Source organism: Equus caballus, chromosome X (assembly GCF_041296265.1).
Source record: "Equus caballus isolate H_3958 breed thoroughbred chromosome X, TB-T2T, whole genome shotgun sequence".
Taxonomy (NCBI): Eukaryota; Metazoa; Chordata; class Mammalia; order Perissodactyla; family Equidae; genus Equus; species Equus caballus.
In genome coordinates this window covers 1482701-1506782 of record NC_091715.1, presented here as the reverse complement: position 1 = coordinate 1506782, position 24082 = coordinate 1482701, and the positions used below count along the sequence as shown (strand labels likewise).

General features: G+C 43.1%; 1 protein-coding gene across 6 annotated transcripts in view; it reads left to right on the top strand.

Annotated features, from left to right (window-relative positions):
- The window catches only part of PRKX (protein kinase X-linked), a 166532-nt gene extending 144133 nt beyond the window's left edge, over nucleotides 1-22399 (top strand). Inside the window, exons 10-15 of one of the 6 annotated variants that reach the window (XR_011434889.1) lie at nucleotides 3132-3233; nucleotides 4884-4996; nucleotides 12464-12631; nucleotides 18478-20134; nucleotides 20624-20734; nucleotides 20933-21167. The gene's annotated coding sequence lies outside the window, so the exon portion shown is untranslated. Of the gene's footprint in view, nucleotides 1-3131; nucleotides 3278-4883; nucleotides 4997-12463; nucleotides 12632-18477 lie in introns of all 6 variants that reach the window. The other 5 variants (XR_011434888.1, XR_002805448.2, XR_011434890.1 and 2 more) reach the window with 5 other exon arrangements.
- Nucleotides 22400-24082: the final 1683 nt, after the last annotated feature.

The following is a 24082-nucleotide window of genomic DNA, read 5'->3' as shown; positions in this document are numbered from 1 at the left end:
TCAAGCATTGTCTACTCTCTAAACGTCTTAGTTGTGATTTCAATTTCATACTCCTTACATGTCTCTAGTTTATTTGCTCTCGATGTTAAGCTGCTAGTGCAGGACTATAATTATTTGAGGACACCAAACCTTCTGTAGTTGAATCCAGGATGCAATCATGTAATTGTCAGTTTATTGTTCCCTTTGGTCAAAGTGGGAACAGATGAATGTGAGCCAACCTGTCAAAGTCAGAAATCTGTGTGTGTGCGTTGGGGGCAAGTTGGGCAGGGGAGAAAAAGGAGAGACACCCTCCTTCTCTTCCCAGAGGAACCTCCACAGGGGACGCAGACTGAGCCCAGAGAAAGTGAGAATATTAGCACATCCCCAACACATGTGAGAATGTAAATGCGCCCTCCTTCGCAGACATCCTTGCTCAGCACGGTTTCCACACTGTGAAGAGCATGAGCTCCTGGTCTGTTACTGCCACAGATGTTTGCACCAGCACATCTGCTTCGTGACATTAATTATTTGATGGCTGACCTTCACCTTTGGTGGAGGGTGAAGAAATGAGCTGTGAAAAACTCAGCAAGCCCCTTAAGGAAACCTCTGCAGATTACAGCTATTACTTGCAGGCGAGTGGAGCTGTGTTTTTTGGCGAGGGTTGCCCTTGTAGGTGTCTGCATATTTTGGATGCTAGCCTCCATTCAAATGCTGGTTTCTAATTTGCTTGGAATTAAAGGAAAGTGATCTTGCGTATTCGAACGGCGATGATGATCTCCCTGCACCCTCTAACTTCCACGAAATTAAAAGGTGGAAGCCACGGGGAAAATTTTGCAAGCTTTTTATCTCAGTCTTTTTTTCTTTTCCCAAGTTTCTCTTTGGGGAACCGTGACCCATAGACCTTTTTGTAGGATGATGCGTTATGAGGCTGGGATGAAAATGACCATAGCCCTGGATAGTGTCGTAAGCCACAGCTCACTGCAGGGATGAATGAGTTTAAGAGAGGTGCTGTCAGAGCCTGGTCGATGCACATCTCACCCAGGTGGTCCAAACGATGAGATGCTATCAAAGGGCTGATTACAGAGTGCAGGTGGAGCAGACACACAGGAGGCCTGCTGAGGCTTCTCCAGGAGGCTGTTTCTAGCTTTGGGCTGAAGGAACAGGAAAAAAAGCAAGTTGCTGGAGGCTGTTGAGAAATAGAATTGTGGGGGGACGTGGGGGACACTGTGATCTTGGAATGACATGGGGGGACACTGTGAGGTTGGAGGCACATGGGCGACACTGTGGGGTACATGGAGTCTAGCTTCTCCTTCAGCAGGGGAACACTGGCATCAGAACGTTTGCCTGCTGGCTTTGATGGTGCCGTTTGTCTCTCCCGGAAGTGGGTCTCCCAGTTTTATAGGCTGACAGCACCTCTTTAGATCTCTGTGAGCTCCCCCTGCCTCTTCTACCCCTCCTTGTCAAGTTCACACCTACTTATGGCTTAATTCCTCATGTTGGGCAGAGGACACTGGGATTTCACCAGCCTCCGTGGTGGGAATTTTAAGGACCACAACAGGACCAAAGGGACACTATTTTATCCACAGAGAGCTGGCTGTGAGGGGTACTTGCCTTATTTGCCCTTTTGCAAATGCCATTTGCCACTCTCTTCTTTCTCTTTTTCATGCCCAAATTGTTCTTCTTGGTCCTTCACTCTCTATCGAATGCGTGGATCTCAATACTTTCTACTTCTGTTTTCTTTCATCTCCAAATTCCATTTTTTGGGGAGCACGGGTATATGAATTTTGAGATGTATTAGACTTCAACTGTAAAACAACAAAGCCTTGCCCACAGACTAAGAACCAAGATGCCCCACGGGCTTGAACACAGGAAAGGTGAGAGAGAGGACCATTGGGTATTTTTCCTCAGAATCCAGTCTTTAACCCGGCCTTCATTCTAGACACTATTTCTTAATGTACTTTAAAACATCTGAATGACATGTGCTCTTTCCTTTCATTCCTGGTATCATCTTATCTTCTGCTCCACAACCAAGAAACTTTATCTCGATAGGTATCAAAAGAAATGGTGAATGAAACATTTCCTCCAGGTCTATGTTTAGACTCTCCGAAGTCATTTGCCTGTGATTTCTACATCCCTATAAAAATGTCTGTTTCCAAAGGATCACGTGCCGTAGAAAGACGAATCCATCCCACTCATGAATTCTGACCTTTTCCCCCTAGTGTAGTGGTCCGATGAAGACCCAAGATGAGCCTAAGTTCTGATGTGCTTGATGGTATCCCATTTTCTGCTAAAGTGTAAGTGAGGTGGAGTTAATTCCTAACAGGGAAAGAGTGCTGGAATGTGGGAGAACCCTGCCTGTCTGGAACACTCTTTCGCCTAGGAAAATCTGCACATCGTTCTCTGTAGGGCAGGCTGCCCAGGAGCAGACGGGATTCTGAGATCTGGAGTTTGCTTGGTCTTCTTCTCATGGTTTATAACACGTTTTTCTTTGCATCATACTCTACCCACATGCCTATGTTTGGGTCTTGCACAGACCAGAGAATATGTATATGTGCATATATGACCACAGGTATGTGTTATTTAATGATGCAATGAGTGAGTTGCTATATAATAGCCAGGAGAAAGGGGCACAGTTAACAAATTGGCTTGGGGAATGTCAACCTTGGGTACCCCACCACTTTGGTGAATGTCATCTCAGTCTAGATATGCTGTAAGACTGATGATTTGCAGAAAAGCATCTACATGCTTGAAATATTCACCCTCGTTGTACGTACGGAGAACATGAAGACTTGGTTTTCCCCCAACCTTCGAGAATTGAGATGACCTTTCTCAAGTCCCAAACAACTTGAGTAAGAACAAAATCAAACCATGGGAAGTACCACTGAAGGAGCAGAACACACCCCCCATAGGCGTATGTTGAGTTCTTCTGGTTCAAGCTTGCTAAGGCAAAAGATTTTAATTCACAGGTGAATTGCCCCACAGCTATCTTCTTCCTTTATAGATCTGAGGTTTCTAGGAACTAAGGTCTGCATTAACAAGACACATGGAGAAAGTAAACATTTTTGTTATCAACAAACAAAATCAAAGATGGTAAACACAGAGCAACTGTCATTGTCTGGGTGTTTTCAGCAAAACCCTCTTCTTTCTTTCAGAGCAACTCAACATCATGGAAGCCAAGCATGGACTGTACTTACATTATCTCAGAATTTCCCTACTGTCCCACTTCATTGGTGCTGTGCCGAGTTGTCTAATAGGTGAATTACTCATAAAGTGCTGGTTTGGTATTTATCTTTCCAAGGTACAATTTTTTTCCTGCCTACCTAAATATATTTGCATGTTTTTGTTCCCTTCAAGGTATTGGATGGAATATTGCACAGTATTCAATTTGGTAAAAGAAATTATTTAAAAATAAGTTGTAAATCAGACAGGGTATGAGCTGGTCCAAGGTTCTGCATTAAGTACAAGATATCTTAGCGCTCCCTAGCTGGTCACTCAGAGTTCCCTCCAAACTGATACCAACTCACCCTCCAAACATAGTCAGAGTTTCAAAGTATCAAAGCAAGGGTTGACCCGCTCTGTTGGAAAATTTTCAGAATCCCGTATCTCGAAGGCAGCCCACTTTGTTTTGATGATTCTGATGTGCTGATGTTCTGATGGTGACGCGCTCTAATGTGGGTTGGATTATGGTTGGATTATGTTGTAAGGTCTACCTTTTGTCCTAGCTCAGCCTTGAGGAGCAGCACAGATTAAGGTGGACCTCCTTGTAGCAAGAAAGTCCTTGCTATCTGGTTCTGGAGTCATTTATTTCTTGGGTGAAAGGTCTTCAGTTCCACCCAACTTCTTCAGGGACCATAACTTGGATTTCATAATCAAGATGGCCACTCTTAGTATGGCATGCTCCAAGCTGTCAATATCTCAACACGTTTCATGCACTTGCAAGTAGAGCTCCCCTAATTCTGGTCAGCTCAGAGCATAAGGTGACAAGTCATCCTTCCATTGAGATGCTGTCTTTCTGCTAATGCTGCCTGTGGTTATACTAGCCTTCTTGACAAGCTCATAGTTAGAGATCAAATGGATGAGAAATACGGGATTTAAGGGTGCTTAGAACCTCCTGGGTTGGTTTTAAGCTAACCTTTTAGGTGTTTCTTCAGTTCAGAGGAAATTTTCATCTGCTAGTTGTTTGAATCTCAGCCCTCCCTCTCTGCCATTCTTTCTCTTCTCTGTATGGGACCCTCACTGGATTCGTCCCGGAATTTTATCATCTTCTGGATATCTTTTTAGTTTTCTTTCAGACACTGTATCCTGGGAGCATCTTCTCAGTTTTATCTGTTGGTTCACTAACTCTCTAAGTAACGAATATTCTGTAGTCAACTCACATATTCAATTATTTATTACAATTTTTAAAAATTTCCACATGGGTGACCATGGCCATGGACTGTAGGAGCTATAATGTCCAGTTTCCAAATTAAGGTTGTTTCTCTTCCTTTTCGTTTTTGCTTGTTAACCTCTCATTATCTTACATGTTAAAAGCACGGTATGTGTCACTACCTTGATTTAGTGGCATTTAAGGAATTAAAGGGGAGGAGAAGATGTCACAATGTATGGACTGATATTGTGTTTCATCAGAAATAATCATGGAGGCATCCTGTAAAGAATAACTTCCCCAGGCTGCCCAAGTTGGGCTCATCATTGTCCAGCATCAACATGAAGAGTAAACCCTGATCTCTGGAGAATTTTGTTTTTCTGCTTTGGGCACCATAATGAGCTATTCTCAATAAATACACTAATTACGCTTATGTCTCCAGCCTCTCCCAAGGAAATACTTAAAAAAAGAATAAAAGTTAGGAGAAGGAGTATAAGAAGGAGGAGAAAAAACTGAACTGGATTTCTCCATTGCCTATTAGGTTGTAAAACCATTTTCAACAGAAGAGCAAGTCTGGAAAGAATTTAAGCCCCGAGTGGCTCTTGCTGCCTCTGCTTTGTGCTGGGAAAGGAGGTGAACCCAATTAGAGATGAGGTGAGTTTGCTTTTGATTGACTTGTTTTTGATACCTTTCCACCCATGCCTGCCAACCCTTCCAGCCTTGTGCCCTTCTCAGTGGCAGGCTGGGGAGGGGCTCTAAGCCATCTTGCCTCGTGCTTTCCACCATCGGCCCGGCCATTGGCAGATTCTCTGTGGTTGTTCATCCAGTATTTATTTTATCAGCAACTCTCCTTCTTGCCTTCCTCCTGCCTTGGATGGTAGTAAATCTCTTTTTCACTTTTCTGCTTTCTACCAACACCAAAACATCCAAGCATTGGTGTGAATCACCCACAGGTGCCATGATCAGTAGAAGCCAAGGGCCCCTGATGCTTCGTCCCTCTGCTTACCCACACATTCTCACATCCTGTTTTACATACCACCGATTAGCCAGGGTAATTTCCATCCATCCACAGATACTGTGGCTTGTATCTGTTTCCAGCCGGCTGAGGATACGCAGCTCCAGCTTCTGCAGGAATTGGCCAGGAGACGAGTTAAATTGTCCCGACTTGCTAATGAATCTACAGAAGGAAATGATCTTTTTCTCTTGGCTGTTGTTTGCAAAATGTGTCATTTTCTCATTCACATCATTGTTCGGCATGATTAAGTGGGAAATTTAACTATTTGTAAGGCGCCCTTCTGCCCTGCAATGGTGACTCTTGAAGGGTATGCATCAGAAATATCTGGGATTTTTTTTTTTTTTCAAAATAGGTAGTTAAGATGGTCTCCTCGCCTCTAGACCTGCTAAACCAGAGTGTCTGGGGTGGGGTTGGGTGCATGAATTTTGATAATATTCTCCCTGCGATTCTGGTTCCTAATCCTGGGTAAGAACTCTCCTCTAAAGAATTAGAGTTGCTTGGATTTAGGGCTGCTTCCAACACTGAGGTTTAGGATTTTATAAAGCTTTAAATTTGGGGTGGGGAAAAAAAGCCCAGATATCCAATAGGGTGAATGAGCAGCTACATATTAGAAAAGTAGATAAGCTAAAATATCTTTCTTTATTTTTATTTCCTGGCATGTGTGCTTTAGCCTCAGAAAACACTGCCTCATGGAAGCAGCCAGCATGTAGTCCCTGCTATTTTATCATCCTATTTCCTTCTCTTTCTCTCCAAATATCTTTTGCATTATTCTCCTGCACTCACGGCGGCTCCAGTGATTTCTTCTCATCCTTCTTAAACTTCCAAAAGAAGTTCCTGTGTTGGCTTGTGGTGACCAGTGATATATATTTACATTCCATGTCATTCATCGTGTGGCTTTGGAGAGTCTCATTTCTTTAGTTCACACACAAAAATGTCTATAAACATTTTAAGGATGGAGATTGCAGAGCACACTTAGCTCTTGGACGCGGCAAATAGCCATGCCACCACTAGCTGCAGGGGAGGCTGGAGAAGGTACCCTAATCATGTGTCAACAGATACTTGGGGACATCTATGACAAAAAGGACAAAGGAGAGGGTGGATGGGAGTGGGGTTGTCAGCATCTGCCATGGTCCTCAGGGAGATGATGAGGACTTGAACCAGGAAAACAGCAGTGAGACTAAGGAGAAAGAAGCCAATTAGAAAGGATGCTGGAATGGGTGGGACTTTGGGACAAGTCTGATGTGGACATGAGAGAGGGAGGGGAAACCGGAAGGTGTGGCTGTGGTTTCTCATTTGGGCGAACTGACGGAGGGTCCATTGAAATCTGACATGTAAAAGAAGTAGAGTGGGATTGAGGGAGAGGATAATACATAGATTCTTAGACATAATGAGTTTAAGTTACACGGGGGCATCCAACTGGAGAGATTCAGTGGATCAATGGTAACTCAGGATCACTAGGGATGGGCTAGAGAAAGGTGGGACTCCTTTGTGTCTGGAAGATATTCAAAGGGGCGAAAGTAGATGAGGACACTTACAGAAAAAGGAGCTGGCCAAGTCTAAACCCTTACAAGTATGGGAAGAGTGTAGAGGAGAAGAACTTACAAAAAATAATGATTGCTGGAGGGCAGTGGGAGAGGTAGGAAGAAGAGAAGAGAATGAAGTTATGGAGATCAGGGAGGAAGGATTTGTGGGGAGAAAGAAGGATGAGCAGCTCAAACAAGATGAGCTCTTGAAAACGAGTTCTTGAGTTGGAAATGAGATCATGTGGTGTTTCTGTAGGGCAGCATCAGAACAGCAATGGGATGGGCTGAGCAATCTATGGGAGCTGAATAAGGGGAGAAAACGAATGGTCCACGTGGGAAGATGTCTGGAGTGACAGCAAGAAGACAGAATGGACAGTAGCTTCAGGGAAGGAGGAGGTCAAGAGAAAATCTCTCAGTGAAGACAGGAACATCTGAGAACATCTGCCATGTTTTTCCTTTCAGAAATGTCTAGCACCATCCAACATCTGGTATTTATGTAACATTAGTGGAAGAAAGGAGAAGACAGAGCCAAAGAGAATGTCAGCAAGATGCCTCACCCCAAGAAAGGAGTGGGTGGACAGGAGTGTCAGGCTGGTTGGGAGATGTCTGTGGTCAAGACATGACTAATAAAAGGGCAGACAGGAAGACTGGAAAGAGTGAGGAGAGCATTGTTTGGGAGGAAGGACTGGACGCTCTCTCTGGAGATGCAATTTCTCGTGAAGATATGATACCAGCACTGCGTCTCAGTTGGACATGGCCTGCTGTGGGCGATCCTGCTCACATTCCATAGCCGTAACACCATCCCTATAAGCTGACTCCATTCTTACTAGTCATTGCCTCCTGTCCCTTGATATGATGAGAGGAGATCCTCATTAATGGTCTTTTATCTTCTCCTCCTCGTTCCCCTTGGTGTAAATTATGGTGCTGCGTAAGCTGTAGGGCTCCTTTTGTTTTAACTGCACAGAACTCCCCACGTCCCATCATTCTACAAGAATCAGACTGATGTCATCTAAACTTCAGCATGTGCTTTCCATTAACGATGGAAAGTTTCTTTCTCAACACCAGAAGAGTTTATGAGAGACCTAAGGGTGTAAGCTAAACTTTCTTTATTATTAAAAAATAATGACCCATGTCATCGGAAAAATTATCTGGAGACATAAAAAATATGAGAAAGTTAATAAAAAGAGATTCTATACCATTTATATCAAATGTCCCATCCTCTATAATATAACCTATTTTGTCAGCCCATGAACAAGAAACATGTAGTGTTTAATAGCAGCATCTTGATTTCATATGGAGAGGCTGAATATGTAGCCATTGTTTTTAAAAAACACTAAATTGACAGAACTGGAAGCTCCAGATGTGAAAAGTTAAAAAGAAAAAAAAAGAGTTTATCCCCTTGAGTTTTGTTGGAATTTTCTAGTGTTTATTCATATTTCTTACTTTAGTAAGAGTAGAGTATCTAGTTTGCGAGATGCTAGTTATGTCAAAGGTGTCTCTTTCCCCATGTTCCAATAGCCATGAAATATTCTCTTCTTACTCAGAGAGTTGATATTTGCCTACTTTCTCTGACACATGAAAACTTTGGACCCATCAGCTTGTTCAGGTCTCCCTTCCCTCTTGAGCAGCGTCCACTCCTGACTCAACGTTCGAGGTCTGTCCAGGCGCAGCCCATCTGAGGACATGAGCTGGCCAGAAAGTCACAATTCACATGTTGTAAAGGCTCATTCTGTCTTGCAGGAGAGAGAAGAGCAGAAAGGAAATGGAAGAGAATGGATTTGCCAGAGCTGAGGTTAATTGAGGGAAATTGGCTGCTGTAAAAGATAACTTAATTTTCTCTTGGAGAGGCAACATAAGTGGGGAAAATGCTGCCTGGAGTCTGGCCCCGATTGGTCCCTCTAACCTCTCGTGGGACCTCTCTGAGATATCTATAAATTCTAAGACGAAGATTGCCAGGGTCCGTTTCAGTTCTGACACCACTGACTTCCCTTCCAGAAGGGAAACCGCATTAAAATGATGGTTGCAATCCATCCACCATCCCACTCTTTCCCAGAGAGTGATGGGACTGGTCATTATAAAAAAATATAACCCTTTCAAACTGTGACAACTTATTCCTCTAAAGATATCAGATCTCCATCTCTAGAATCTGGGAATGTGACCAGATTCTGGAGAAAGGGTCTTTGCAGGCTGCCTTTGTCTGAGCTCAGCCTTGCCTGAAAATTCATCTATTCGAATCTTGAAAGGGGAGAGTGAAGGTCCACGGCAGAAGCTGAAGCTTTTCTAATGCAAACTGAGGGTAGAGCGACAAGGTTGACGTTTCCAGTCCCCCTGAATCCAGAATCCTGATTGCCCAGGCAAAGCTTGTCTTTCCCGACTCCCACCCTCCCCGGGCCCTGCCTCAGAACTGGACGACTATAAAGACGGACAGGTTGAGGTGAGTCACCAGCAGAAACTGGAAACAAATACTCAGTCTTCATGTTTAGGGCACTGCTTCCCGGTTTGTCTAAAGTACAGAGTCTTTCATCCATTTGGCAAATCTATTTGAGCTAAACTGGTACCGAACTCCAGCCTCCGCCCAAGATGGCAAAGTTGAGTGAGGTCAGCCTTGACGATAATTTCCCAAACGCATTGGATCTCCAGATCCTTTAGGTGTATAAAGCTAGAATCCATTGATTAACAACCTAGATATGTTTCCCTCTATGAGAAAGCCAGAGGAACCTGCTCATGTGCTCTGGGCAAATGAGAGACCAAGGGGAACAGAGTGAAGTGTCTTCCTTCAGAGGGGCTGCAGGTGCCTTTCAAACATTCATTACTAGAGGGTTGTCGGTTCTGTTTAACTGAGTATCTAGTAAATTGAGAATTTTAACAGGATTAGGTTTTTAAAATTTGATATATGACTCTAAAATATACAAATTGAGATGGTAGCTCAATATATGTTGCTAACAGTTAATTGTTGGGTTACTCTACATGAGAAGCTCAACTTGTAGGGGTGTATACAGATAAATTCATATTATGGAATACAGATTTGGTATATGAACTCTATCTTTCATCTATCTATTTATCTTTCGTATCTATCTCTTGTCTGTCAAATCTATCAATCTTTCATCTATCTATATCTATCTATCTATCTATCTATCACCCAAATCCAGAATTTTGGGGGGAGAGTGATGGAAATATTTCTGTGGCTGGGGCCAGTGACTTCTAAGACTGAATTTGAAACATTTCCTTGGCTGAAATGATCTAAGCGATACCCAAGGGTGCAGAAGGTTGAAGACTTGTCATGTGTTGTGTGTGTGTGTGTGTGTGTGTGTGTGTGTGTGTGTGTATGAGAGAGAAAGAGAGAGATTGAGAGAAAGAACTTTCATTGAAGGGGAATATATTAGCTATACTGAGGGAAGTTTAGCACCCATTCTGCCATGAGCCCCCATGTTAGGGCTATAATTTACAATCACACGGTTCCCCTGGTAGGTCATTAGGGTTTATACATCTGCCCTTATTCAGCTACAGAAAACGTGGGTTTTCTATGCCTTTGCCAGATGATATGACCTTAAATTGTCATTCATTTGGGTCAAGCAACCACTGAGAGAGATGATATTTGAGGAGGATGGTTTGAAGGACCATTGGTGTATTTTCAGCGCACCCTGGACCATCCAAAAGTTGAGTACTTAGACCACTTCTGTTGCAATTCTCCACTGAATTGCTACCACTCAGCAACACTTTGTTATTATGCACTGGATGTTAAAGTGAAAATATTTATAGCAGAGTGCATTTACTAATTGCATTACTGTCTTCACTGTAGAGATATTATTGAAGACACATTTGGTATTGATGACTCAGAGATATGACTGGAACAGCTTTACTCCCCAAGGAGAACTGCTGGGAAATGCATTATTCATCTAACAGATGTCTCACTTTTTCCTTTGGCTGCCAGGAAGCTCATAACTAAATTATTTTTAAAAATCTTGTTTTGATTGATAACAATATATTTATATTAAGAGATTTCAGGTGAAGGCAATGAGGGAAGAGTAAATTTTTAAATACTCTGCCTTCTAAAGTCTTTGCTGTGATTAGATTAAATTTTTCCATTTTTCTGGAGGATTGCACACATCTGCAAAAGTAAGGAGAATATTATGTTGGATCCTACACATGTCCATTACGTTGAATAATTACCAACCCATGAACAATCCTGCTTAATCTATATCCATACCCCCTCCCCTCCTATGACCCCCAGACTTACCTTGAAGCTAATCCCAGGCATGGCACAATTGCATCCAATTCTTTAATTATATCTTATTTCTTGTGCATATTCTTAAGCAATATACGCAATACACATAAGGAATGAGAAAGAGGAACCTATGCATATTTACACAAACTCATCTTTTTTCCACAATTCACTCAACTTCTGTAGCCATGTTAGCATTTGCACTTCCGTCCCAGCCTTGGAAACCAGCCCTAGGACATCCCTTGTTGACAAGAGGATGTCCAACTGTCCAGTCGGCTATGGTGTTGATGACTCTTACCTGAAGCTGTTCCTTTTCTCTGCCCCTGATGGCATGTTCCGGAGTGGAAAGTTGCAATTAAGAAAAAATGTATCTTGTGATTGGAATATTAGTAGGATACTCCAGGGGCTAGAGGAAACCAGTAATTCTTTCCCCTGTCATACCCAGAGCCACTACCAATGGCTGCATTCACCAAGGAGGGCACTCTGGAAGGAGGACCCATTCTATTGTAGCACAGAACAACAGTTTGCAAGTGTGCAACCTGCTTAGATCAGGAGGTGAGGTAAGCTTGACGCTTCCTGGTAATTTCCCCCTCGTCTATGAACCAAGAAGCCAAAATTGCCATCCTGAATGGACTTCTTTTGCCATCTTTTGTGTTCTTCAAAACCGTTGCTGTTCGCATGGTTACACCACATGGTTCTGGCTAACTTCTCGGAGTTTCACATCTATGCTATGCTTGCCCATATGTCACCATTGTAATGCTCTGCTCAACCAAACAAGTTGCTGTCTTTTCGAATGCGTGTTGGGTTAAGAGCTGCTGTTGGGTTTATATTCTTGCAAAATTGGCATTTATGGTAATCCATTTAGCAATTATGATTATCTCAGTTTGTGTGAGCTTGGCAGAGAGAAGACATATTCTGGCTGCTTGCAGAAGGAAAAGTAATGGACTGTATCTTCCAAAAGGAGATGACTCAGACCAAAGAAAGCTGTTAAGAGCAGGGCTGTTTGGTGCTAGTTAGAGGAAAAATTGGAAGTCTCTACGACCGCACCCATCGCTGGCCACACCTGGGGCCTGTCAAGGGTGGCATGGGTGTTAGAGAGGAGGTGTTCCCAAATGTGGAAAACCCTCACTGACAAAGCGTAAGGAGACGATGTCTGTGGAATCCTACAGGAGGGTTCTGCAGAAAAAGCTGTCACCCAGTGTCAAAGAGAGGAGGCAGTTTATGCATTGTATCTTAAGGTTTTTTGTTTTGGTTCTCCAGAGAAACAGAACTAATAACTCTCTCTCCCTCTCCCTCCCCCCCTCTCTCTCTCCCTCTCTTTCTCTCTCTCTCTCTCTCTTTCTCTCTCTCTCTATATATAGATAAAAGATCTGTTATGAGGAATTGGCTCATGTGATTATAGAAGCTTAGAAGTCCCACCACCTGCTGTCAGCAACTTGCCTGCCAGGACAAGAGAGCACGGAAATTCAATGCTCCATGTTCCAGAATACTTGACATCTGGGAATCTCACCTGATGCAGATTCTCCCAGGTAGACCTATGGTCATCACTCAAGGCCCAGAGATGAGCTTTGACAGGCATTGATCACAGCAGAGGAGCACATCTTCCAGTCAGCACAATGGGGTTGGCATCTGGTTCTTCTGGGGATGCTGGGAGAGAGTCCAGGGTCCAGTCTTGGCATCATAGGGGCTGCAAAGTGGGATGGGAGCTGAATTGCTTCCACTCAAAGGTCTCATGACGTTTGGGTGTTTCTGTTTACTACATGGTACCCAGTACCATCATTCCTGCCTGTGAACTATGAAACTCAGTCCTCCAACCCCTCCCAGGGCTGGTTCATTCGCTTTAATATGGCCTGTGTTCCCAAGACTCTCTTGTCTGAAATGGCCTCAATTATCCCAGTAATTCCTAGGAAAGTAATCACCACATTTCTTTTTCATAATGGTTGGGCATGAACTGTAAGTCATGTTTCCTTTTTGCTCAAATCAACCAGACTGGATTCTGATCTCTGCAACTAAGAAATGTGGCTGGGACAACAGCTACTATTTGCTGGGTACCTCCCATGTGCCAAGCATTGTTCTCAAAGGACTACATTGGAACCCTAAAAGCTCCTATGGGTGGGAACTACTAGAATCCCCATTCCCAGCCTGCTGGCCTGCCCTACAGATTCTGGACTTGCCAGCCCCCAAATCACATGAGCCAATTCCCTAAAATAAACCAATCTCTGTCTCTAAGATAGGTAGAGATAAATAGATAGATAGATAGATAGATGATAGAAAGATGATTGATAGATACATAGATAGATGAGAGATGATAGATAGATGATTGATAGATGATAAATAGATGATAGAGCGAGAGAGATGGATGGATGAAAGGATGCGTGGGTGGATGGATGGATGGATGAATGGAGGGGTGAATGCATGGATAGATGATATGAAGATAGGTAGATAGATATAAATAGAAGAAAAGATATGTGATAGTTGGATAGATGATAGATAGATAGATAGATAGATAGATAAATGATAGCTAGCTGGCTAGCTAGCTAGCTAAAGCTGCACATAGAGAAAGAGGCACAAATACAGATATCTCTGTCTGCATCTCTATCTCTATGTCTTTATCTCTATCTATCTCCTCTTGATTCTGTTTCTCTGCAGAACCATAACATACAGCCCAAACAAGACAAAACAAGAATAGCACAACACAACCTCCGGATCCCATGTGGTGCCAGGGCAAAGTTAATTCTCATGATCTCCATGAAAGGATTGAACGATTTCAGTAATACTTGACCCGCTGCAAAACCTAAGGGTACCATGTCTAGACAGGTCTTTGGTTTCCCTCACACCAGCTGATTCTGCTCCAAATGTGCATGGGATTTTCCGGCAGGCCCTCCTTGCACAATCTTCCAAATACCTGTGGTCTGTTAACTGGGGGGTCAAGATAAGTGACTTTTATTAAGAAGTCTAAACCTCAGACGCTGAGTGGGATTTTCATGCTCTTACATCAGGTCTAGGATTGGCAAGAGCATCCTCTGAGGTTCAATGGGAGCTAGAATATCATGCAACCAAAATATATTTTCTAATACACCTGCATTTTTTCTCCTGAGATGGCTTTGCGTTAATTGCGGTTCACGCTATCCCCTGCGTGCCCTTTGGATGGAGCTTGGAAGCTGCCTTTTCTCACCAGGCGAGGGTCTCCCAGGATAATGAAGGTCCCCAGAGGTGTGGCTCTGCCTAAGCCATTTCCCAGGAGCCTGGGCGGTTGCTCCGGGTGGTTCTGGGAGCTTCGGTGGCTCCATCACGCAGCTGTGTGCTCAGTGGTGAAGGCTGTCGACAGTCTTCAGTGGCAACCATGTGGGCTTTGTTTCTCATGCCTAGCAATTCAACAGGACAGCACACACTTCTTTAATCTGCTGTCTCCATCAAATGCCTCACTCCTACACTTGTCTAATTTAGAAATGAAAGCAGGGTGACCCTCTTGTAATGCTTTTCATCTAGTGCAATTGTCTTGCTGGCCCTGATGTCTCCAAGGATTTATGTTTCTTTCCACTGGGCTGTCCATCTGTGCTCAAGGAGTTGCATGCTTATAGCAGATCTGACTCCCAGTCCTGAATTAACCATAGTTGATGAAAACCCTCCAGAAAACCCCCATTGTAATGCCGCTAGATGCTCCACAGAGACGAGAGAGGCTCAGCTCGTCTACAGCACTGTTTTCTTGCTCCATCCAGAATTTTCTGAGATACCTAAGTGGATGATCTTTGCAAAATTGCTTACCAATTAATATGGATTTATTGGTTTTCAGTTTTCAAAATGAAAAAAGCTCTACACCCCACCCTCAATTGTTTTAGTCTCTCACCTTCTGTTTAGGAGAATAATTTTTTGAACAAAATTTTATTTCCATGTACTATTGTTTAATATGCTTTAATTTTTAGAGCAGTTTTAGGTTCACAATAAAATTGAGTGGAAGATACAGAGAGTTCCTAAATATTCCTTGACCCCACACATGCACAGCCTCCGCTGCTATCAACATCTCGCACCAGAGTGGGACATTTGTAAAATTAAAATTGATGAACCTGCACTGACACGTCATTATCACCCTAAGTCCATAGCTTACACTGGGTTCAGTCTTGGTGCTGTGCATTCTCTGGGTTTAGACAAATGTGTAATGACAAGTGTCCATCATTATAGTGAAACTGTCCTAAAAGTACTCTGTGCTCCAAATATTCATTCCTCCCCGACTCCCAACCCCCAGCAACCACTGATCTTTTCACTGTCTCCAAGTTTTGCCTTTTCCAGAATGTCATAGAGTTGAAATTGTGCAGTATGTGGTCTTTTCAGATTGACTGCTTTCTCTTAGTAATATGCATTTAATGTTTCTTTCTGGTGTGTTTTTAAAATTATAGTTCTCATTGAGTTTTAGAGTTCAAAGAAAAGAGAAAGTAGTGTATGTGCCTATTTATAATAATAGCAATAAACATTTCAGGATCCACCATGGGGATTTTTCTTTCCCCAAATCACCTCCCTCTCAGTTATCACCACCCAACAATCCTTCCCTCTTCTACTCATATTTCTAAACACTCATATGCTCCAAATATGACAACTAGGCAGAAATGCATTTCTACAACTATTTCTCTACATTCGTGACTCACAAACTCTCACCTCACTCCACAATTATTTCACAGTGTCTAGCCCCTTCAGAGAATATCTGGGAACGAGGACTCGCCCAACTTACTGTTTTGGAAATGTTCTATAAATGTGAAGAATCATCTTGCCAATACCCATTCTTCCAGGCTCAGCTCACAAAATCCAGTCATGTCTTCCAGGGTCCCACCCTGGACTCACCCCACTGGCAGACATCACTTCTCTGGGCCTCCATAGTACACTGGGCCAACCGCCCCCACAATGAAATGCGGTGATGTTTACAGGCCAAAGGCCAATCTGGTGAGGGATGAGGAAGGCTGGTACCATTTGGAGAGGGCACTTTGTGAATCCTTGGAAATGGACTGGGTTCTGAGGAAATGAAGGCTTGACCAGCAGGTGGCAGAGTTTCAGTGGTAACTTGGCCTTGGGTGTGCAACTTGGATAGTCCACACCTGCAACCCTCTGATGACATCTGCATTGTGCCTCACCGTGGCAGGTGGCCCATTTCTAACACAAGCTCCCTAGTGTGTCTGAGTTGGAGCTGAAGAATCACATTCCAAAGCTGAACTCATCAGCAAGAGCCTGGAACCAGGCACCGCTGTCTCTGTGAAGAGGACCGACCGCTTTAGATACCACCTATGTGCGAGGCTGCCTCGTTCTGGCTGTGACGAAACCCAACCTGTCTTCTGAGAACAATGGGCTCCATTGAGAAGAGCTGAACCATCAAGAAATACATGAAAGGTTGTCACAGTGGTGGACAAACAGGATAAAGGCAGATTGAAACCTCTAGCAAAGAGAAAAGTCCACTTGGGCACATTGGCAGATTTGCAACATTTTTCCACCTTGTGACAATTCAGAACAGCTCAGGAGTATGAAGGCATTGTTCTAAAAATTTGAGAACTTTGGCTTACACTTCCCAGTCCCCTTTCCTAAAAAAAAAAAAAAAAAAAAAAAAAATCTTCCAAGTGTTTTTCTCACCATTCTTCCCTTCTCAGAATGGCCCACTATATATATAATTGCTCAGGTCAAAATCTGGAAGCCAATGCTTATTGTTTTCTTTCTTTCACTCTCAATCCAAATAGTGATAAACCCCACAGTCTACCACCAAACCAATAACCTAGCCCAGCCGCTTTTCCCCACACCTACTGGGACAGTCTAATTTCTCCCTCCCAGTACTAAATAGCCTCCTCTAACTAGTCTCCCGGCATCCTCTTTCTGTCCTTGCCTGGACCATGCTCTGCACTAGAGCTAAAGGGATTAATAATGTCAAACGTGCCATCTGACGCTGGCACACAGTAGGCGCTGTAGACTTGTTACCCATTATTATTTTAAGAATAATTAACTACCAATGGCAGGTATTCTTCTATTGTTAACCCAACTTCTTGTACCATCTGACTGGATTTCCTCTAAGTTACTACTGGCCTAGAGTGACCTGGCCATTATCATCATCAAACAGCATGTATTCAAGGTTGTTCTGGACATGAATAATATCATTTCAGGTCCAGTCAAATTTAAAGATGTGTGACTATAAAAATGTAATGAGGGGGGTGGGTAAAATTTTTATATGAGATGCCCATGCCCCTGGCATTAGACATATGGCATCATAGAAAAAATCTTGGGGGAGGTGGTTAATCTGAAAGGCCCACCCCATAATGTGGTTGTTTTCAGCAACAATGTGCTTCATGTCAGAAATCTGTTTCATACGGGTGATGGCTTAAATTCAACTATTCATTTGAATTCATTTTCCTATAGAAGCAATGTTAGGTGTCTCACCATCCTACTTCACGTACCGCATAGTGACAGACGGCATTGCAGAAACTGCAGAGTATATTTCGTTTTAATTTTAGAAGCTGAATGAGAAATAGCTTGATTATTTTGAGCACTGGAGAGCTGAACACTGGACAGTTCCAGTAAATACAGGGATGCTGTTATTTTTATTGGATAATGGAAGGATGATAGGATGCTTTGCTCAGGACAGTTCCAGGAAGCTGAAGGAAAATGGCATATCTGTGTGGAACAGCTCTACAGTAGTGCTCTCAAACCTTAACACGCTCACAAATAATTCTGACTCAGTACGTCCTAGGTAGGGCTTGAAAACATCCATTTCTTGCTGGCTGTCAAGTGATGCTGGTGCTGGTAGTCCACATGTTTGAGTGGGAGGGTTCTAAAGATACGTGTCTGACATGGTAGCCACTAGCCACTTATGGCTAATTAAATTTAAATTATTTAAAATAAAAGAAAATTTAAAAATTCACTTCCTTGCTCATATTAGCCACATTTCAAGGGCTCAGCAGCCACCATGTTGGGCAGCACAGCACAGAACGTTTTCCCGTGATTGCAGAAAATTCTACAGGACTGGGCTAGTCCAGAGGCTGGCTATCACCCAGGAATATCCACTTACGAAGGAGCTAAAGTATTTTCAATTTTTGGATTTTTTTTTTATTGTAAGATTTTGTGGGGCACACATGATAGCCACATAAAGTTTAGTACAACTGGTGTAATGCTCTTCATGAACAGGACGCAAATATACTTCACTCACAACTTGCAACTCACTAGATATGCTAAAAAGCCCTGATACGAAAGAGAGCTAAATTCCAAAAAATCCCTGAAATTGCTGTATTTCTAAATATGTTTATATATATGCATACTCATATAATCCATATATGGTATAGCTATAGAAATCTACAACTATTTATATACGCAAATCTACATATTCTTATGTTTCCTCACAATTATTTTACAGTCTCTACATGAGCAAAAGACGAGAAGAATCAGATTCCCACAAGAGGAAACGTGACAGATGTGTAACCAGCTAAATGCTGACCAATCACATTTGAAGAGGAGAAGGGCAAGTCGTGGCCAAAATAGGCTGTCATTGGAGCTGCACGAGATCGGTCAAATGAAGTCTGGCTGTCTTAGTTAACTGCAATGTCAACTGCTGTGATAAAGCCACCAGAGAATTTGGTTGGCTTAACACAATCACAGTCTATTTATTTTAAATTACTAGTCCATTGCAGGTGTTCCTGCTTGAGCAGACTTCTTCCAAGTGGTGAGTGAGAGATCCAGGTTCCTTGCCAAATTGGTGTTCTGCCATCGTCAACACCTGTTTCCCAAGGTGTCCTTGTTTTCGTTGGTTGGTTTTTGGCTGTCGATGTTTTTGTTGCCTTTGTTTCAATTCCATACAGCTGAAAGGGAAAAAAAGCACATGCCCGCTTCCCCACGGGAGGTTTCCACGGTGCACACCCTTCCACTCACATTCCTTTGGCCAGAGCTGAACCACGTTGACACATCGAACTGTAAGACCAGCTGGAAGGTAGTCAAGCTGAGAAGAGGGAGAAATTGGTTTGGTATCACTTATCAGTCTCTCTCTACTGATAAAACCATCTGTTGATGCTTGTGTTAAGCAATGAGAATACACATCCATTGCTGCCAGGACTGCAAATTGGTACAATCACTTTGGGAATTCACTTAGCACCATCTTGTAAAGCGGAACATGACCCTCCAATTCCCCTTGCTGGTGTAAACTCTAGAGAAACTCTTGCATATGAGTCCATGGGTAAGCGTGTTCTCAGCAGTAATATCTGCAATCGTGAAAACCTGAAAATAACCCAAATGTTTACACAGACAGGAGAATGGATATATAAAGTGTGGAATAATCACACAAAGGCATATGGCACAAAAGCAAAACGAATAAACTAAACTTACAAGCAGCGTCATGGTAAATCTTAGATGTTCAGTGTTGAGACGAAAAATATCCAGAAGACCAGACAGTGTACTATCAATGAATGCAATTCAAAAGTAAACAGAACTGAACAATAATGTATTGTTTAAGAATACTGAGATCTGTGCCAAAACTATCACTACATTCTTATTACACACAAAATTCAAGAAAATAGTTAACTTGGTGGCAGGGGTTTCATGAGGTGTGTTTGCAGGAAAGGGAGCCCAGAGAGTAATAATTATTGAGGAATGTTCTAGATGTTTGAAGTGGGTGGTAGGTCCTTGCTTGTTTTGTATTTTGCTTCATACCTTTGCATATTCATACCTTCATGCCATCGCATATGTTCCTTAGGAGATCCCCAACATTTCACATGCAAAGTAAGTTAGTTTTAGATGCAGTGAGTCACTTTTGGATGATTTCCCACCCTCTAATAATTCCTCACCCTTGAAAGAATCCCTTTGACTCCAGAGTGGTTTTTCTGTGACTGTTTTGTGCCGTCAGCGTCCTTTGTAGGGCTTCTTGACCAAGAGGTGGAAATTGGATTCATCCTGGAATGAAGAAGCTCCTGGAACTCTTTCAGACTCATGGCAGAATGAAACACACCCTTCTCCCTTCCATTACTCTGCTCTTGAAAATTGTATCTCCTTGCCTCTCTCTTGAGGAGACTCTGTTGGAAGAGGTAACATTGGGAAGACTCTGGGACAGGGTGCAGAAGGGGTTCGATTCATTCCCAAAGATGGGTCACTTGCTGACAGAGTTGCACACTAACCCAGAAAGATCTCGGCATCTTGTGCATGTCATTGTCTGTCGCTGGCCCCAAAGCAGCAGCTGTGTGCCTCTCCCCTGCATTGCAGTGCCCCACTGCCATGTCGTGCCCTGAATCTCATTAAGTGCGTCCCTCTGTTGCTTTCCACCACCAGAAACTTCACCTGACATCTTCTGGTACTCACACCCCTCTGCTTTGGGAATCAGCCCCCGAGTTTCACCTCCTGTCTACAACTTCCCCAGAATCCCCCCAACAGAGTGAGGCGCCTGCACTGGAGGCTCCTTTTCTGTGTTGTGTTACTTCCTTGTAGCCCTTATCAAAATTTAGTCTTCATTCCTCTGTTTGTCCTGTGGCCTCTGAGCAACGTGAGGATAAGGGTTGAGTCTCTTCATTTTTTTTCAGTCCTGCCCCAGCACGGAGTCTGCCCTCCACCAAATACCGTTGAGTATTTTGGAGTGAACATCAGGCATTAGAAGCAGACCTTAGAGAGGGACTGTGGAGGCTTGTGCTTCAGTGAGTTCAAGGGTCCATGTCTTGGGTTGCGTTCCCCAGAAAGCAGAGAGAAAGCAATGGGAGGGGTGCAGTCACAGGGAAGCGGAAGTGAGGGAGAGGAGGGTGAGGCAGGGGAGGAGGGAGAGGCAGGGCAAGGGGCGTGACCACTGTCGGATATGACCAAGGCTAATGGCCCTCTCTCCGGCACCCTCTTCCCAGTGGACAAAAGGAACTGAGTCTCAGGAAAGACCCTCAAAGGGAAGAACAGAGAAGACCTTATCTGCTGGCTGACGCCTGTCTGCCATTGTGTAAAGACTCCTCCTCCTCATGGGGTCTCAACCTCCCTGTGCTGTTGGGTTGCCATGTCTCAGGTCAAAAGGAAAGTGAGTGCATGTATACGTGTAAGTCCATCTACATGTATATGCAAGTACATGACTATGTGAATATGTGAGTGTATATATTCTCCAGAGAATATTTATTATATTAGATATATACTATATATAATACATTGCGTATTATATGTTATACATAAGACATATGTAATATATAACATACAGACATATGTTACATACATATGTCACATATATGAGTACATATGTTTATATAATATATGTTGTATATTACTCTGGTGTATCTATTACTCATATATATGTACACATGTATGTGTGTATGTCTTATATGTAATATATGCATGTGTGTATATATTGCATATGCACATCTCTCTCTCTATATCTAAGTCTGTTCGGGCTGTTATAACAAAATACCACAGACTGGGCGGCTTAAGCAACGGATATCTATTTCTTACAATTCTGGAGGTGAAGTCCAAGAGCGAGGCAGCAGCAGATTTGGTGTCTGGTGAGGATGCAATTCCTGATTGACAGACGGTCATCTCGCCATGTCCTCACATAGTGGACAGGGTGAGGGAGCTCTCGGGGCCTCTTTTATAACGGCACTAATCCCATCCATGGGGGCTCCACCCTCATGAGCTAATCGCCTCCCAAAGGCCCCACCTCCTCATACCATCACACTGGGGGTTAGGTTTCAACATCTGGATTTTGAGCGGACACAAACATGCAGACCACAGCAATGTAAATATAAAGAGGTTTGTCGTGGGGAATGGTTCACGCCCTTATGGAGACTCAGAAGTTCCCAGATCTGCAATCTGCAAACTGGAGACTCAGGGGGACCGATGGCGAAGTTCCAGTCTGAGTCTGAAGGCGGGAGAAGACAGATGTTCCAGTCCAAAGACAGTCAGAGAGGAGTTCCTTCTTATTGGCGAGTCAATCTTTTTGTTCTACTCAGGCCTTCAAATGATGGATGACGCCCACCCACAATGGGGAGGGCAATCTGTTTTACTCAATCTACTTGTCCAAATGCTAATGGCAACCAGAAACACCCTCACAGACACAGGCAGAATAATGTTGGACCAATAATATCCGGGCACCCCATGGTGCAGTCACGTTGACACACAAAATTAACCATCACAATGTCTAGGTATACGTGTGTGTGTGTGTGTGTGTGTGTATGCATGCATCTTACAACGTGTTAAGTATTGTTCCAGCACAGAATAAAGGATGTGGTAACTTTTGCTGGAAAATGTGCACTGTAATAATACTCAACAGTCATCTTGAAACAGCATTTGCTATGTCCAAATTCAAATTGAGTGAAGGACCAGAAAAAATAAAATAGAGAATACAGCCAGTTGGCCAGACATGAAGAACAGATAGCCATGATGTCACATAAAAATTCCAGTAAATCCATAAAATTTCTGTATCTTCTGTGCTCCTCATTGCTGAGGAAGAGATGCTGTCCACTTGCCCTGTTACGGCCACCGTGTCCAGAGGGGCTGGCTGCTGGCAGCCTCGCGGCTATACGAGGTCTGCAGAATGCTTGTTCCTCCTTTCCACTCCTCTCTTGAAAATCCGTGAATGCAGGGCAGATTCAAACTCGGCTTCATTTTAAAATGACAAAGGCGACAGCCCTCAGTCACAACGCATTACAGTATTCACTTTAAATGACCTTTACTCTGCACCAGAAATGAAACTGCCAGCTTCACGATTTGGTTCCACCAAGGAAACGGGGGAGGACGTTTTCCTATGTTGTTTGACAAAGCAGCTGCAGCCACCATCCCACGCATTACACGCATCCCACACTCGGCCCAGGCATTCTTTCCGCTTCAGATGGCTGACGGTCTGGAATGATGTGTGGAGTAACAGAAACGACCAAGGAAGCTGTATTTGCAGAGGACCAAGGAAATGGCAATCGCAATCAATGAAGACATATGGCACAAGCTGCCAAGAATCTTTAAGCCATGTACAAACATGCACAAATATTGTGACAGTCTCTAATATATGCTGTAGGTCTTTGTATATTTCTAAGAAGCAGGTTTTGCCACAACTCTATTTCAGACCACCGCAGAACTGCTCTCGGACAGGGTCACCCAGCCATCTCATCAGCCACAATGCCCTGAAGCAATCAAGCAGGGCAGTCTCCTTGTCTGGAGTGCCTAAGTACGGATATTTCCCACTAATAAATATCTAATTAGAACTAACGAAATGTTATGCTTGTAAACAATCCTGTAGTAAGACATATCACACAATGAGTCAACCCAGCGTGCTCATTGTTCCCGTTAGGCAACCAGCATTCAATTTCGGTTATGGAACTTTGCACTTAAAACTTGGCAGGGGATGGTCAGGACCAGAGTCAAATTTTAAACAAAATTTGACGAACTCCAGTTGTGCTATTCCTTGAATACTAGGCTTAGTTGATGAGCTAGATTCTCTCAGCCTATAAGACCTTTCGGTAGGCAATTCAATTCTGAAAAATTGGCTCCAATGTTTAAGAAGATGCTAGCTCCTTACGACAATATTATTAATGAATGTTGATATATTAATATTTGTGGGCAATGTCTGTCCTAACAGATAGATCACTTCTTTAGTGTTTTTAAAATTTCTTTTTTTTATTGTGGTAGCATTGGTTTATAACATTATATAAATTTCAGGTGTACATCATTATATTTCAATTTCTGTGTAGATTACATCGTGTTCACCACCCAAAGACTAATTACAATCCATCACCACACACATGTGCCTAATGACCCCTTTTGCCCTCCGCCCTCCCCCCTCCCCATCTGGTAACCACCAATCCAACCTCTGTCTCTATGTGTTTGTCATTGATTTAATCTTCTACTTATGAGTGAGATGATACAGTATTTGAGTTTCTCCCTCTGAATTACTTCGCTCAGCATAATGCCCTCCAGGTCCATCCATGTTGTCACAAATGGCCAGATTTCATTTTTTTATGGCTGAGTAATATTCTATTGTGTAAATATACCACATCTTTATTCATTCGTCCCTTGATGGGCACTTA